General features: G+C 49.7%; 1 protein-coding gene across 2 annotated transcripts in view; it reads left to right on the top strand.

The window, feature by feature from the left end:
* Window positions 1-18,271, top strand: part of PRKAG2 (protein kinase AMP-activated non-catalytic subunit gamma 2) — a 277,950-nt gene that overhangs the window by 50,942 nt on the left and 208,737 nt on the right. The window lies entirely within an intron of this gene.

Raw genomic sequence — 18,271 nt, 5'->3', positions numbered from 1 at the left:
GGAGGTTTCCGCCAACAGGGTCTCTGCTCAGTGCTGCTCCGTTCCCTGGGCTAGGCACACAGGCAACAGAGGACCAGGCCACGTGATCTTCTAACTGTGTCCTCTGAACCATGAAAATGGGGCCGCGTGCAAACTAGAGGGGACCACGCGGAGCCTCTGGAATCCCGCCTGGCAGCTCTGGTTTCCCTTCCGCCTGTGGGATTTCCCTTTCTTCTTCATGGATCTCCCCGGGGATGCACTGGTCTCCTAGATCAGTTTAGAATAGATCTTTGGGAAATGTCGGCTCCCCATAGTGGTCCTGGAAGGTCAGAGTCCACTCGCTTTGGACACAAGGACCTGGGACGTGGAGCCCCGTGTTTTGCAAGTAAGAAGGGGTGTCCCCAAGACCTTGTAGGCACCAACAGCAGAGATATGTGTCCCAGAGGCTTCCAGGACCAAGTGACCAAGAGTGAAAACGAAAGGGCTGGTAATGCCAGGGGACAGACAATCCCAAGGGGTCTTCTGGCTTAGGATCATCCCCACAGGACCTGACCCAGAATCTTCCGTGCTTTTTTCAGTGAGAAATAAAGATCCCAAACCATCCAGCAGGGACTAGATGAGAAATGGTGGGGAGTCACACAGGGAGGTGTTTCGAGCCCGAACCCACCCCGAAGGGAGACCCAGGTGGCCTCGGGACACAAGGTACACAAGAGAACACTCCAGGGACCAGGTCTTCCTGAGAGCTGATGGCTTTTACCCCAATCCCTAGAATGTGAGAAGTAGGCTGTTTTTCCCCTTCCTTGAAAAAGCAAAGCTACAAACAATCCCTGTGCTGTGTACCTGACTCCCTGCTGTGGTGGCAGCTTATCTAGAAGTTTCTGCGCTTATGGTGACTTTGGCCTCACACCCAGCATTTCTCTTCCCTCCTCTCCTTATATAACGAGCCGGCCTCTTGAATAGAATGGGTTTGTTGGCCTCAAAAACAAAAACAAAAACCCCGGCAAACTCCTTGTTTGGAGTCGTTAGCGCCGTGGTCTGTGGCCTTGAGTCCCCGACTGGGAGGCACTAGTTACTCTGTGCCCATGGCGTCTCCAGTCGGGCCCTGGGATTTGTGTCCCCCGCCCTCCAGACATCCTGAGGCTGCCCGGTGATTCCGGCTGCCACCTGCTTCCATCTGGAGTGTGAAGGCCAGAGCCCTCGCCCCGGAGTCTACACTGGACGGCTTGGCCTGCGGGAGGGGACGTGGGTTTGCAGACCTTCCTCCCGGCCCTGCTGCTGCCTGACCCCAGCCAGCTGCTCCATCTCCAGGTTTATCTTCTCTGCCCGAGATCCCCGCGGCCTCAGGACCCTGAGTCTGGGCGTGTGCAATACACCTGCTCCCCTGCATTCTGGAAGGACCCAGAGCCATGGATGCAGGACCTAGTGACCACTCCAGCTCCTGTCCCCCCACGGACTGACGACCACAGGCCTCTGGGGGCAGCCCCTCAGCTCGACTGCAGGCTCCCTGCTGTCTGCTGTAGAAATGACAGGAGGTGGGTGATCAAGGCCCAGAGTGGTGGGTGATCGGTTGTCTGACAGAACTGAGGCCATCCCTGCCTCTTTGCTGCTATTACTTTTTTTTTAATTAATAGACTTTTTTTTTGAGAAGTTTTAGATTTACAGAACAGTTGAGCAGAAAGTACAGAGAGCTCCCTGGTACCCCCTTCCCCTCCCCTCCAGCATCCCCTATTGTTAGCGGTGCATTTGTTACAACAAACGAACCTTTATTAATACACTATTATTAACTGAAAGTCAGAGTTTATATCGGCCTCATTCTTGGCTTTGTACCTTTTATGGGTTTTGACAAATGTATAGTGACGTGTATGCACCATTACAGTATCAGAGTAGTTTCACTGCCCTAAAACTTCCCAGTGCTTTGCCTGTTCATCCCTCCCCCCTCCCCTGGCAGCTACTTACAGGTGTTTGTCCTGCCGCCTCTGGGCCTGACCCCAGGGTGCGCCCACCAGGGGCGGTGTGACCCATCACGGCCTTGGGGCTCAACCCGGCATGTGGAAGGGAGTCTGCCGTCTCGGTGCCCGGAGGAGGGATGGCCTAGAATAGAATTTGGGGGCTGGAAGGCCTCTGGAGGAGCTCCAGGATTCAGACTCAAATACCTCCTATCTCAGGTGAGGAAACCGAGGACCAGAGACGGGATATGAGTTTCCAATCAGCACAGCTGGTTGGAATAGAAGTCTGTATCCAGGCCTCAGAAAGGGCATGGGTTCAATTCAGCTTCTTTTTTAACAGTGGGAGCTAAGTTAGTAAAAAGGACCAAAAAATAAATTTTGCAAAGAGGCTAGCCACCTGCCTGTTTTGAGTGCCATCGTTAACCTGCCCTGTGGGGGACTCTGGCCCAAGGTGGGGTGCCTGGAACCCTCAGTGGCCACTGGGCTCTGAGGGAGGCTGCCGTGTGCCCCCAGTGCCCCCTGTTCTACCCGAGAACTCTGAGTTCCCACGAGGAGCCGCCCGACATGTGCCCTGCGTGTGCCTGGCGTGTGCCCGAGGGGCCCTGGACAGGTCCTGCCCTGGAAGGCAGGGGAAGTGGGCAGACACCATCTCCTGGAGCCGCTGGCCTCCACGTACCTGCTGCGTTAGGCTTTGACGCACAGCACCTGGAGCCCTTCTATGCAGTGTGCCCTCCAGCCTTCCATCAGATGGAGGGCACTGAGGCTTTTGTGGCTCCCTCCCGAAAGTCCCCGGAGCAGCTGCTCACCCTAATGGCCATGACCACAAGCGTGGAGCAATCCCAGGAAGTAACACATTCACACAAGGCCAGTGGATGACAAAGGGCACCTTGGAACAAGAGCTTTGTCGCTGGACGCAAAGATACCAAGAGAACTGAAATCAGAGGACGGCCGACCTTGTATAATAATTACAACTGACACCTGGGTGCGCAGGGCAGCCAGGCCCGTGCTAGGGGCTCCGTCTGTACCGTGACTCTGCAGGACAGTTGTTATCGTCTTATGTAATGGAAACGTAAGCTAGAAGGTCAAAGTCAGCTAGAGAGAGCACGGTGTGATAGAGAACTTGGCTAGAAGTTGCAAGACCAAGATTTGGTTCTGGCTTGGTCATGACTCTGCCATGGGGCTTTGAGCAACTCACTCAGATCTCTCTGGAAACCTATTACCCCACCTGTAATGGAAGGGGATCAATTTGGAAGATTTCTGACATTTTCCAACGGCGACACCCTGTGACTGCGTTATTTCCCTGGTTTAGGTGTCAGGAGACCAGGGGGTCTGCAGTAGGCCCAGACCAGGGGGGCACAGGTGCTGACAGATACCACTCTGGAGGGGTCTCGGTAGGTGGTTGCCCCCAGGGCTGTAACTGCTGTTCTGGGTCTGGGGTGGCCTGGGACTGCTGGGGTTGGCAGGATCCACGGTGGGTCAGAGCAGCAGTGCCCACTGCTCAGAGGGCCAGGGGAGGGATGGATGTAGCTGGATGAAAGGGGAGGTAGGAATTCCCTGGCGGTCCATTGGTTAGGACTCTGCACTTTCACTGCCAAGGGCGTGGCCAAAAAAAAAAAAAGTTCCATCCCTGGTTGGGGAACCAGGATCCCGCAAGCCGTGCAGCGCGGCCAAAAATAAAAGGGGGGGGTCGGGGGAAGGTAAGGAATTGCCTACCTCCCATCCATGACAGTGACGAGATGTGATTCTCTGTCTCCATTATGTGTGCGTATTTCTGGGCACAAAGTACAAAGAGAGGTCAGAGGGCTTCAGCCAGGACAGAGGAAACAAGATGATGCTCATCCCTGTTCACTCTCGTGACATCTAGAAGGACAGGGTGTGTTGGCTTCCCTCTGAAATCTACCCGCACTGCTTCAAAGCTCATGCAGTGCACAGTTGTTCAGACTTTTTTGTCCACAACGCAGTAACATGTATATTTTATTCATGTCTATGTGTGAATAATTGAAACAATTTTAGGAAACAATGAGATGAATCCTTATTTTATTCTAATTTATATTTTGGTGGTTGTATAATCCACTAAATCGATTTCATGATCCACTGATGGGATGGCGCTATAAGTTAGGAAACTGTGGCTAAATGCTTCTGGAGCAGCCAGTTCAGCCTGGGATGGACGTTGGAGCGAATAAATAAAAGCACCTTCTTCGTTATGCTTACTTAGTGCAGAAGCCCTTGCATTCTATTCAAGTCCCTGGTGTTTGCTGCTTCCCCTGAACTCCTTGTACTTTTCGATCTGTAGCATGTGGTCACGGAGCAGGTGGTGACACACAGGTAGGAATGGAAGAATCTTTGGGCACCTGCAGAAATGTTTAGGAAGAATCTTTCGATAAACAGTTTTATAAATATGGACACTGGGTGTTCTCCAGATTCTGAGCTGAAAACTCTGTGGACTTTGGCTCCTGGGCCAAATCCCAGAGCCACATTGGGTAGGTGGTTGAGAGCAGAAAGTAGGTCTCTAAGCCCTGAGTCTTGCATAAGAGCCCCCTGCATGGAGGAGGGTATGTCTCGGAGTTGTCAGCAGTGCTGTGACCTTATAAACACGTTCCCCGGGTGCTCAGTTTCATTCTCATTCAAGTTTTCTGTCCTGCGGTTCGTCTTGAAGCCCAGACCCAAACCATGTGATTTTCCCCCTGTGGTGCTCCCGCTGCCCGTGGGGCGCTAGGCAGGCGGGTGGAGAGGCAGCTGTCGGGGGCCATTTGGGTCTGTGGGACACACCTAGCAGCGTCTCCACTTTCCCTCGTGGTCGCTTTTTTCCTTCATGGAGAGGACTTAACATGTGGGAGGCCCGATGGCTAGCAGAGTCACCTCACTGGCCGGGCAGTGGATGGCACCCACAGAGGGTTCAACACCAAGGCTGCCACAGTCTCAGTTGGTGGTTTGGTATTTTACTTGCGGGTAAATAACCCTCCCCAGAAACCCAGCGCTGGTCTTTGCAGACCCTCTCTTAAGGTTTGTCTTAGTAAAATCGTGAAATGTCAGAGTTGAAAACAGCCCTAGAAATTAAGGGCTGGCTGTCCTCTGACAGACAGCCACTTCTGTTTGTCCTTGCTTTCAGATGGGCCAAGTGGCCCGAGAGATCCCATTAGAACATCCTTCTCTGATCATGAGGTCTTGGTGTTTCCTGTACCCTAGGCTGTCATCTGGCATTTATGTCTCAGTGTGAATGAGCTTCTTGGCACCTTTTCCGGTGTCAGTTTTGTGTGGGGAAAGACTCCCGTTTGAGTCCTGCCCGTGTGTCTGGCAGTGTGGAGGAGCGCGTCCCTGGGTGAAGAAGCGTCTCCCTGCTGTCAGCTGACTGTGGTGGGTGGAGCGAGACGGCAGGTGGGTACCACACAGCAGCATCACACGCCTGGTGGAAACTCACACCACTTACCCAGCAAGCGACGCGAGAACACTTCTCATCATTCCACAGATGACGCTAGAATGGGATTTGGGGACTTTTCCAACCTGCTGTTCTCCTTTACACATTGTAAATCTTCCATGCCAGTAAAAAATAGGACTATTTGGGCTGTTTCCTGTTTTTTTACTGAACCTGCAGGAGCGAAGACCTTTCACACCCGTCTTTTCCTCTCATCCATCTATCTCCCTTGGGGATTTCGAGGTCCTTGACAAAGTCAGGGCTCTGTGTGTACAGAGACCCCCTGCTGACCGAGTGGGCCCCACTCCCCTCCCCAGGGGTAGCTGACCGTCTCCAAACTGCCACCTTCCTGCGGCCAGACTCGCCCAAGGTCAGCACCAGCTCGAGGGTGGTGGGGGGAGGGGTCTCGGTTTCTGTATCAGTCAGGGCTCCAGAGACAGAATCAAGAGGAGTGAGAGATACACATACCTGTATACGCATATACACATGCTGCATGTATGTCCTTAATATACACACATATATATATCCTTAATATATATTTATCATGTATTAATATATTAAGTATATACAATGTATACTTAATATAAATATTAACTAATAGTAACAGTTGTATATATTACATATATTACATATATTATATTAGCTTATTATATATTATATATCACAGTAGGATATTAACTGATATGTTATTTATATCATAAATATAATTATAGTATTAAGATAATAAATATTACATATCAAGGGATTTGTTTTAAGGAATTGGCTCGTGTTGGTGGGAACTGGCAAATCCTGAATCCACAGGGCAGGCCAGCAGGTGGAAACTCAGGCAGGAGTTGATGCTAAGATCTTGAGGCAGAATTTCTTCTTCTTTCAGAAATCTCAGTTTTTGCTCTAAGGCCTTCAGCTGACTGGATGAAGGCCAGCCACATCGTGGAGGTTGATCTCCTTTACTTAAACTCTGCAGATTATAGATGCGAACCTCACCTACAAATACTTTCACAACAGCATCTAGCTTAGTGCTGATTAAACCACTGGGTGCTGTGGTCTGGCCAAGTTGTCACATGAAATTAATAATCACAGGCTCTGGGATGGCGCTTGGTCATCAGAGCCCAAAGCTCTCTCCTCTATAACACCACTCTCCTCCCATCACCTGGCTTGGCCTAAAACACCACCTGTGGAGACTGGGATTGTTCTGGATTGCGGCAGCACCTGCAACCCCGGCCATATTTGCTGACAAGAGCGTGAAAGATGCCTGTGATGGGCTCTGGAGGGCTGCAGCAGGCCAGGCAGCTCAGCTCCTCCTGTGTCTCCTGGGCCCCCCAAGGCACTTGCCTCCTTCCCTGCTGACCGTGAGCTGGCCCAGACCCCCTGCGTCCTCCACCCAGCCTGCCCCTCCCACTGCCTCTAGCCGGGAGGAGCTCGGGCTGGACGAAGACAAGAGGCTGGGGCCTAGTCCTTAGTGGTTAGCAGAGGCTGGACTCAACCTTGCCTGGGAACATTTGCCTTTAAGAGGTCACTTTGGGGGCCTGAGCTGGGGAGGTGTGGAGGGAGGGCCCTGGGACTGTGGATCGGGGTCCCCAGGCGTCCCACAGCCCAAGTCCCTGTTCCCCTCTGCACAGCATCCTTGGCTGTAGAGCCAGGAGGCCACAGGTCCTTCCAAGGTTCCATTTACCTCTGGTCAAGCAAAGGCTGCCCACAAGGCAGGGCCTGGCCCCATGGCCTTCCATCAGGAAGAGAGCCTCTGGGAGCAGCCTGCACTGTGTAACCCCGCTTCAGCATTGCCAGGCTCCGGTTATTAACCAGCCTGTCTTCTGCTTGGGAAAGGGATAAAGACGGCTCTCTAATTATAGGAGGGGCAGCTAGCGTCTTTGCAGAAGCTCCTCACCTGATTTCAGACCCAGGTGGAGCGTGAGAGACTGCCCTGGCTTCCCAGGTCGGTGGTTGCCCCGGGTGACGCCCTTGGCCTCTCCGTGGCCTTGATTGGTGAGGCCGGAGTGCGTCTTGGCCAGTGGTCCTGATGCAACCCAGTTCCGTGTGAGAGCTCACACTATGGGAAGGGCCGTCTTTTTCTTTAACCTTTTTAAAAAATTGAAGTATGGTTGATTTACAGTGTTTCAGGTGTGTAGCAAATTGATTCAGATATATATATATATTCTTTTTCAGATTCTTTTCCATTATAGGTTATTACAAGACACTGAATATAGTTCCCTGTGCTATAGAGTAGGTCCTTGTTTATCTAGTTTACATATAGTAGTGTGTATCTATTAATTCCAAACTCCTAATTTATCCCTCCCCTGCTTCCCCCTTTGGTAACCATAAGTTTGTTTTCTATGTTTGTGAGTCTGTTTCTGTTTTGTAAATAAGTTCATTTGTATCATTTTTTAGATTCCACATATAAGTGATATCATATGATATCTGTCTTTGATTTACTCCACTTAGTATGATAATCTCTAGGTCCAACCATGTAGCTGCAAATGGCATTATTTCATTCTTTTTTATGGCTGACTAATATTCCAGTGCATATATATACCACATCTTCTTATTCCTCTGTTGATGGACATTTAGGTTGCTTCCATGTCTTGGCTGTTGTAAATAGTGCTGCTATGAACATAAGGGTGCATGTATCTTTTCAAATTAGAATTTCCATCTTTTCCAGATGTATGTCCAGGAGTGGGATTGCTGGGTCATATGGTAGTTCTATTTTTAGTTTTTTAAGGAACCTCCATACTGTTCTCCATAGTGGCTACACCAACTTGCATTCCCACCAACAGTGTAGGAGGGTTCCCTTTTCTCCACACCCTCTCCAGCATTTATAATTTTTTGCCATTTTGTTGATGGCCATTCTGACCAGAGTGAGGTGATACCTCATTGTAGTTTCGGGAAGGACCTTCTTTTGTATCATCCTATCTGGTCTTCACAACATTGCCCTGTGATACAGAAGGCACGATAGCCTCATTTTACAGATTGAAAAACTGAGGCCCTTGGAGACTAAAATGCTTTGCTCCATGCCAGAGTTAGGGGAGAGCTGAGGGGAGAATGTGGTCTCTTGACCACTCTGGTCTAGGGCTTCTGAAGCTACTTGTTGTTGAGAAAAGAGTTTACTGTCTGGTGCTGCTGTGGAGCTGGAGAGGCCACTGGGTGAGGAATTGGGGACAGCAGTGGGGCAGGATACTCCCTTAACACCCAGGAGGGTCAGGCTGCCAGATTTCTGCCTTTTGCATGGCCCAGGGCTTCTTTCTTGGGAGAAAGTCCTGCCCACTGCGGGGCCAAAGCACTTGCCCTCCTGCTGTTGGTCAATAGGCATCACATGGGCACAAAGACCCAGGGTCGTTGGCCAGGGCAGCAAGGGAGCCCCCAAACAGCTATGTGAATCAATCCTGGGACCCCCAGGTTAGGGGAGGTGGGAGGGTGGCCGCAGGAGGGAAAAATAGTGGTTTTCTTTTCTCTTTTATATCAGGAAGCCTCTCAGAGTGCAGTCAGAAACCATGATGTCTTCTGTGGAAAGTAAATAATTCTGGAACTCCTCCGAGAGTTAAGTTTAGGCTTTTTCCCCAATTTGTCCCCTGTCCCTCCCCTGTTGCTGAGTGCCAGTGATTCTGGGTTCGTTCCTTATTTTTCTGAGAGTCGTTATGTAACATGACTGTTCTCAAAAGCTCCAAGTGACCATGGCTGTGGTCACCGCCCCCAACATTAGTACCAAGAATTGCACGTTTGGTGGTTTTGAGGGATTGAGCAAAGTCAGTCCATCTGGAGACGCCTCCCCTGAGTGTCCCATTTGAGGGCCTCACCAAGGCCTTCGCCACAATTCCAACAGCTCGGGTGCAGACGAGGTTAGGTGGTGCGAGCAGCCCCCCATGTTGGTGACGGGGGTCAGGGGGACAGGCAGGGCAGGGGGCCAGGTACCCGTAGTCTGAGGACAGCACTCACGGCTTTCCAGAATCATGCTGAGCATCCGCTGGGATGCACCTGGCATTCGTACTAGCGATCCATGTGCTTAAAATTGAGGGACCTTGGGCTTCCCTGGTGGTACAGTGGTTGAGAGTCCACCTGCCGATGCAGGGGACACGGGTTCGTGCCCTGGTCCGGGAAGATCCCACATGCCACGGAGCAGCTGGGCCCGTGAGCCATGGCCACTGAGCCTGCGTGTCCAGAGCCTGTGCTTCGCAGCGGGAGAGGCCACAGCAGTGAGAGGCCCGCGTACCGCAAAACAAAAAAACAAACAAAAAAAATTGAGGGACCTTAGAAATCACCTGAGAAACTAGAGGGTTAGTACTTAAGAAGCAGATTGAGACACACATGAAGATAGAAAGCCAGATATATGCGTCTGGGTCCTGACCCGCTCAGCTAAGAAGCATCACCAGGGAAGCAAGGGGCACCCCCTCATCCCTCTGTTGGTGGAGCCCACACCATGTCTGGAGACTCTGCCCTGAGCTGGGAGAACAGTGGAGGGTATTTGGTAGTTTGAGAGATGAAGAAAATTATTTTGATGACAAATCCTAGAAGATGAGAAGCATCTTATTCTCAGCCTAGCAGTGCTCCCTTAAAGCGCTCCTGACCCCACCTGCTGTTTAGCCCCACAGATAAGAACAGAGAATGTCTGAGCTAACAGGCATCTTCTGAAATTATCTAGTTAAACCTCGTCATCTGACAGATGGAAAACTGGATTCAGACATGCCCGAGATCCCCCAGATCCCCAGATAGGAAACCACAGAACTGGGCTGGAACCCGGCCTTCCGGCTCCATCTCTGTGAACAGGTCGTGTTCTTATGTGCCCGAGGGGTGCGGGCTCATCGACGCCCAGACAGCGCCCTGGGTCAGCTGTGTGCACCCAGGTAGCCCCAGATACCGCTGATGGACGCTCTTTGGGCTCAGGTCTGCTCAGCAGGGGAGGAACATGAAACTGTCCTCAAAGTGTTCCCTCCTCGGTAGGAGTCTAACGGCTGGAAATTGCACAGGAATGTTCTGTGGCCACCCCGACGTTTAAAACCCCTGGTTGGCCCTTAGGTGCAGGCCATGGCCCCTGACATTGGCAGCCTTTCTGTTTGTCCTGTGTGTGCACTTTCACCAGGGCTCTTTCTGGGGTAGCCCAGCTGCATCAACAAAGGAGTTTTGTAAGACAAAGCATCAGAAATGCTGAAAACGCAGAACTATATCTGACCGATACACACCTACTGTCAAGGCTAAGACGGGAGTAAAACAGCCCTGATTTCTCAAGAATTCACACAACAGTTGGTTGTAAACAGTATAGAGAAATGTTGGGATAAGTGGCCGGGGAGTGGGTGAGCTATCAATAAGACCCCAAACTACACAAAATGTGGATGATCGAATTTGGTGGTGGGATGCTTGATACTTTTCTGTCCTTTGCAGCATCAGTATGAAACACTTCTTAAAAATTTTCTATTGAAGTACAGCTGATTTACAATGTTGTATTAGGTGAATTACTTTTAATTAAGAAGTAGACCTTAAAGAGACTATCACAGGCTGCCTTGGTAGTGAATCACGGAACTGTACAAACCCTCCTCCATCTGTTCTCTTCCCCTGTGATCTCACTGTGCCACAGAGACTCACTTTGCATAGAAGAACCCTGTATCTTCACAGCCTCCAATACCAACTTGCTTTTTTTAGTCTTTTTTTTTTTTTTCAGTTTTTTGGCTGCATTGGGTCTTCGTTGCTGCGCGCAGGCTTTCTCTAGTTGCGGTGAGCAGGGGCTACTCTTCGTTGCGGTGCGCTGGCTTCTCATTGCGGTGGCTTCTCTCGTTGTGGAGCACGGGCTCTAGAGCACAGGCTTCAGTAGTTGTGGCACGTGGGCTCAGTAGTTGTGGCTCACGGGCTCTAGAGTGCAGGCTCAGTAGTTGTGGCACACAGGCTTAGGTGCTCCGCGGCATGTGGGATCTTCCCGGACCAGGGCTCGAACCCGCGTCCCCTGCGTTGGCAGGCGGATTCTTAACCACTGTGCCACCAGGGAAGAGTCCCCCAGGTTGTTCATTGTCACTGGGGCTGAGCCATCCCAAGGCGGTGGGAGGGTTTAATAGGAAGAGCTCTGAGCTGGGAGCAGGTGGACCTGGGTTATAGGGCCTGCTTGCTACTGTCTGGTTGTCTGGCCTCGGGCAAGTGTCTTAACCTCTCTGACCCTCCGTATCTTCATCTATAGACTGGGGTGATACCACTTGCCTTTCCTACTTGTATGGGCTCCTCTGAGGACCAAATGAGGCAACAAATGGAAGTTTTAAGGACATTCTAATGGCAGATTAATGACAGCTCTGCTGCTGAGACCTTACTTTTTTGAGTTAGACTTTTGGCTTTTGCCTGAAATGCTGAAGAGGGGCAGGGATGGGGTATTAAGGTTGGCTCGCATCTTGGGAATGTTCTCAAACCTGGGGCTTTTCTCTTTTGTCCTGTTGCTTTCCTGACAGGCGACTTTATCAGCCCAAATCCTGAAAATGCACTTTCCCCAGAGACCCTGCTATTGATCTCTGGAGCATGTGGTCAGGGTCTAAAATACAGTGTGTGCAGCTGAGGACAGTCCCAGAGGACAGAGCGTCTCTTGGTGGCTCAGTGTGGCCCAGTGAACTGGCCACCCCGCACCGGGGAAGGTCTGAATGCCTGCCGATGGGGAGAGAGAATTCAGGATGGCCAGATGTGGACAAAGCAGTGAAGGAGGCACAAAGCTCTGGTGGGCGTTTAAACTTTAGAAACCCCGTGAGCAGGGTGAGCTCCCGGTGCCTGGCCTTCTGGAATGTCAGCCGAGCTGAGAGGCCAGGTCCCAGTCATTCCACCTGCTAATAGTCTCGTGGTCACCGCTGCAGTCGGAGATTTTCCCACACCAGCCTCCACGGTGCGCACTGTTTCCTGGTGAGCTCGGGGAGGTGAGAGCCGAGATTAGAATCGTGGAATGTGGGATGGGGGAGCCTTCCAGCAAAGTCCACTACTGGTGCCGAGGGACTTCTCTGTGGGGATGCTTGACCGAGGAAAACGCACCGCACGCTGCTGTGGTTGCTTGTGTGGCGCCCTCCTTGTCTTGCTCTGGGTGGGACGAGCTTCAGGGGACCAGCCGCAGGCCCGCCCAGGGCTCCAGGCAGCCTGGGATGGGAGTGAGACCCGCGTCCTGGTCTCGGCTCTTTCAAGACCGCCTTGTCCTGAGTCACTTAACCGCCAGGGCCTCAGTCGCTAGAGCATGATGGTTCCGTGAGGAATAATCGAGTATGTGCGACAGGGCTTTGGTGTGTAGAAACTGCTCTGCTGAACAAAAGTGAGAGGGTAATGATTATTTGAAACCGCAGAGGAATGTACTCATTAAAATAGGAGCTAAGCGTCCACACCTGGTTCCTCCTCTTCCTTAGTGACCTGCAATCTCGCGGGGTCTGCCCGTTCGCCGCCCCTCCTGCCCATCAGCACAGGCGTGCGCCCCCTACACGTGCTGCCGGGGCAGGGGCTGCTTTGTCCAGGAGTTGATTCAGTCACTTCTGCACACCTGCTGCATGTGGCGCAGAAAAGCTAGATGAATGCTTTCCCCTCATCCTTGACCGGTTCACAGTCCAGTCAGAGAAATAGACTGATAAATGATATTAAGATAGCACGATAAGTCCTGTAATAAAGGTAGTCTCAGGTACTGTGGAAGCACAGATAAGAGAAGAAGGAATTCTGCCTGAGGGATCGTATCTGAATTGGGCTTTGCATGACAGTAGGAGTTCACCCTGTGAGCCAGGATCTTGGGGCTGGGAGCTGGAGACAAGTGGGCAGGAGGAAAGGGCTCCACGCTTCAGAGAGGCGGCCAGCTCCGTCCTGCAGGGACCCAAGTGAAGCAAAGTCTGTTCTCCCAGGAAGGGGTTGTACGGTTGGCGAAGGGTGACCTTGAACTGAGGAGCTGAGACAGCATTCCAGGCAAAGTGTCCACAGACGCGCAGCTGGGTTTAAACAGCTATCAAGATCCTGCCTGGGCTCTTGCTGAAAGAAGGAGACGGGGTGCAGAGCGCATCAGAAATAAGGCTGCAAATCCCACTGCTGGGCATGTACCCTGAGAAAACCATAATTCAAAAAGAGACATGTACCAAAATGTTCATAGCAGCCCTATTTACAATAGCCAGGACATGGAAACAACCTAAGTGTCCATCATCGGATGAATGGGTAAAGAAGCTGTGGCACATATATACAATGGAATATTACTCAGCCATAAAAAGAAACGAAATTGAGCTATTTGTAATGAGGTGGATGGACCTAGAGTCTGTCATACAGAGTGAAGTAAGTCAGAAAGAGAAAGACAAACACTGTATGCTGACACATATATATGGAATTTAAGAAAAAAAAATGTCCTGAAGAACATAGGGGTAAGACAGGAATAAAGACACAGACCTACTAGAGAATGGACTTGAGGATATGCGGAGGGGGAAGGGTAAGCTGTGACAAAGCGAAAGAGAGGCATGGACATATATACACTACCAAACGTAAGGTAGATAGCTAGTGGGAAGCAGCCGCATAGCACAGGGAGATCAGCTCGGTGCTTTGTGACCGCCTGGAGGGGTGGGATAGGGAGAGTGGGAGGGAGACGCAAAAGGGAGGGGATATGGGAACATACGTATATGTGTAACTGATTAAATTTGTTATAAAGCAGAAAAAAAATAAAATTAAACTTAAAAAAAGAAAAAAAGAAATAAGGCTGCAGAGGTCGGCAAATCCACAGGGCCTGTATTGGAGCCTGCAGGGCCCGGCTGAGAGCTGCTGACTGTGAATCACCTGTGGGAAGCTGGTGGCTCCCCGCCTGGGCTGCCGGCTGAATCACCGTGAAGCCTGCACTGCACCGCAGACCAGTCGACTCTGTGGTGGGACCCAACACCCGAGGTGCAACCAGCCTGGGATGCTGAAATAAACCAGCACCAGAGAGGCTGAGTCTGGAATCTGCCTACGTAAGAGATTGCCAGCAAGTCCCAGTGGACTAGGTGTGGGAGCCATTGCCTAGGCTATGGTGGAGGCCCTGGAGCTTTAGGGCAGAGGCCAGCATAATGGGGCCACGGTTTTAGGAATCACTGTTCTAGCAGAGGTTTGCAGATAGCTTGAAACAGGCTAAGCTGAAAGATTTGGAAAACAATTAGGAAACCCAAAAGAGAGCTGGGCAAAGGAGGGTGCAGACCTGGACCCCACAGCAGAGGGGTTGGGAGGGTGGAAGGGGTTAAAAGAAAGATTAGGTACACAGAAAACTACAAAACGTTGCTGAAAGAAATTAAAGAAGACACAGATAAATGGAGAGACCTCCCATGTACATGGATTGGAGACTTAATGTTGAGATGGCAATACTACCCACAGTCATCTACAGATTTAATGCAATCCCTATCAAAATCCCAATGGCATTTTTTTGCAGATATAGAAAAATCCATCCTAAACTTTGTATGAACTCTCAAGGGACCCCAAGTAGCCAAAACAATCTTGAAAAAAAAAAAAGAACAAAGTTAGAGGTCTCACACTCCCTGATCTCAAAACTTATTACAAAGTTACAATCATCAAAACAATGTGGTACTGGCGTAAAGACAGACATATAGACCAATGAAATAGAACAAAGAGTCCAGAAAGAAACTCTTCCATACGTATGTGGCCAAATGATTTTCAGCAAAAGTGCCAAGACCATTCACTGGGAAAAGATAGTCTTTTCAATACATGGTGCTGGGAAAATTGGATATCCACATGTGGAAGAATAAAGTTGGACCCTAACCTTATTATACAATATACAAAAATTTTGGTAGTTCCCCTTATCCACAGGGGATATGTTCCAAAACCCCCAGTGGATGCCTAAAATCATGGAAAGAACTGACCCTTAGATACTATGATTTTTCCTATACATACATACCTAGGATAAAGTTTAATTTATGAAGTAGGCTCAGTAAGAGAATATCCAAATTGCCAGTGTCACTCCTCTTGCACTTTGGGGCCATTATTAAGTAAAATAAGGATCATGTGAGCATAAACACTGTGGTACTGCAACAGTCGAACGGATAAGCAAGACGGCTACTAAGTGACTGGCGAGGGGATGGCACATGTACCGTGTGGATGTACGCTGGACAAAGGGATGACTCACCTCCCAGGCGGGACAGAGCAGGACAGTGCAAGATCTCATCAAGTTACTCAGAATGGCACGAAATTCAAAAAAAAACTGTTATGAATTGTCTATTTCTGGAATTTTGAGTTGTTTACTTCTGGAATTTTCTTTTTTTTTAATTTTTATTTTATGTTATTATTATTATTATTATTTTGGCCACGCTGTGAGGCATGTGGGATCTTAGTTCCCCAACCGGGGAATGAACCTGTGCCCCCTGCAGTGGAAGCATGGAGTCTTAACCACTGGACTGCCAGGGAAGTCCCTGGAATTTTCTTTTTTTTTCCCCCTTATTTATTTATTTATTTGGCTGCGTCAGATCTTAGTTGCCGCATGCAGGATCTTCACTGCAATATGCGGGGTCTTTTAGCTGCGGCATGTGGACTCTTAGTTGCGGCATGCATGTGGGATTTAATTCCCTGACCAGGGATCGAACCCGGGCCCCCTGCATTGGGAACATGGAGTCTTAACCACTGGACCACCAGGGAATTCCCTGGAAGTTTCCATTAAATACTTTTGGACCCTGGTTGACCTCAAGTAACTGAAACCTTGGAAGGCAAAACCGCTGATAAGGGGGGGACTTCTGTAACTCAAAATGGATCAAAGACTTAAATATAAGAGCTTAAACTGTAAAACTTAGAAGAAAACAGGGGAAAAGCTCCATGACATTGGATTTGGCAATGATTTCTTGGGTATGACACCAAAGCACAGGCAACAAAGTATTGATAAAAATATCAACAGATAAATTGGACTACATCAAAATTAAAAACTTCTGTGCACCACAGGACACAATCCACAGAGTGAAAAGGCAACCTACAGAATGGGAAAAAAATACTTGCAATTCGTATATCTGATAAAAGGTTAATATCCAGATTATATAAAGAACTCCTACCAACTCAGCAACAAACAAGCTGGTTAAAAAAAAGTCAAAGGACTTCTTGAATAGACATTTTTCTAGAAAAGATATACAAATAGCCAACAAGCACAAGAAAAGATGCTCAACATTTGTAATCATTAGGGAAATGCAAATCAAAACCACAGTGAGATACCATCTCATACCTATTAGGGTGGTTACCATAAAAAACAAAAACTAAAATAAAACAGAAAATAATAACAAGTATTGGTGAGGATGTGGAGAAATTGGCACCCTTGTGTACCATTGGTGGGAATATAAAATGGTGCAGCTGCTACGGAAAAAGTATGGGGGTTCCTCAAAAGTATTAAAAATAAATTACTGTATGATCCAGCAATTCCACATCTGGGTATATACCCAAAAGAAATGAAGGCAGCGTCTCAGAGATATTTGTACACCCACTGTATTAGTTTGCTAGGGCTGCCATAACAAAGTATCACAGACTGGGTGGCTTAAACAAGAGAAGTTTATTTTCTCACAATTCTAGAGGCTAGAAGTCCAAGGTCAAGGTGTCGGCAGGGTGAGTTTCTTCTAAGACCTCCTTCTTTGGCTCATAGGTGGCCATTTTCTCTCTGTGTCTTCATGTGTCTTCCTTCTGTGTCTGTTTCCTAATCTCTTCTTATAAGGACACTAGTGCTACTGGATTGAAGTCTTATTGGAGGGCCCATCCATATGACCTCATTTTTTTTTTTTTTTTTTTTTTTGCGATACACGGGCCTCTCACTGTTGTGGCCTCTCCCATTGCGGAGCACAGGCTCTGGACGCACAGGCCCAGTGGCCAAGGCTCACGGGCCCAGCATGTGGGATCTTCCCGGACCGGGGCACGAACCCGTGTTGCCTGCATGAACAGGCAGACTCTCAATCACTGCACCACCAGGGAAGCCCCATATGACCTAATTTTAACGTAATTACCTCTTCAAAGACCCTCTCTACAAATACAGTCATATTCTGAGGTAATGGGGGTGGGAACTTCAAACCTATGAGTTTTGAGGGGTATGCAGTTCAATCCATAACACCTGTGTTCATAGCAGCATTATTCACAGTAGCCAAGAGGTGGAAGCACCCTGTGTCCCTTGATGGATGAACAGATAAACAAAATGTGGTCTCTCCATACAATGGAACATTATTCAGCCGTTAAAAGGAAGGAAATTCTGTTACACACTACAACACAGATGAACCTGAGGACATTATGCTAAGTGAAATAAGCCCGTCACAGAAAGACAAATACTGTACGATTCCACTTACATGAGGTCCCTAGAGTTGTCACATTCATAGAGATAGAAAGTAGAATGGGGGCAGGGGGTGCCAGGGGCTGGGGCAGGGGGCTGGGGGGTGGTTGTCAAATGCATATGGAGTTTCAGTTTGCAAAGGGCCCTGGAGGTTAGTTGCCCAGCAGTGTGAATGTGCTTAACTGCACTGAACTGTACACTTAAAATGGTTAAGATGGTAAAGCTTGTGTACATGTATTTTACCACAATAAAAAAGAAAAAAACCAAAAGGCTAGGGATGCAGGCAGCTTCTCCCGGTGGAGGACTGCCCAGGTGCGGTTCCTGCCCAGGCATGGAGGTGTCCACCGGGCAAGAGACAGGAGGAAAGGGGAGCAGGGTGAGGGTGACGTGATGACTTCATTTTAGACACCATGAGTCTTTGGCAAGCTACTCCCCGCAAGGCCATCTCTCTGGGCCACGATGTCATCAGGCTTTTCTGACCGCTTTGCCCCCAGCGGCCAGCCCTCCCATGTGGCCCTGTCATCTTTCCAGGAGGACACACTTCCTTGGGCCACATTCGCGTCATGAAGTGAAGTCCTGCGCGTCGGCGTCTCCCCAGAGCGCCGAGGTGGGCTTTGCCCTCCCCTTTTCTGCCTTCCTCCCTTGCTCTCTTCCTTCTGCCCTGCGGTCCTGGCCTCTTCTTCCTGCTCCTTCCCTGGGGGGGACGGGAAG

The sequence above is a fragment of the Mesoplodon bidens genome, assembly GCF_964165515.1.
Source record: "Mesoplodon bidens genome assembly, chromosome: 9".
Classification (NCBI taxonomy): Eukaryota; Metazoa; Chordata; class Mammalia; order Artiodactyla; family Ziphiidae; genus Mesoplodon; species Mesoplodon bidens.
This window is presented reverse-complemented; position numbering and strand designations above follow the sequence as displayed.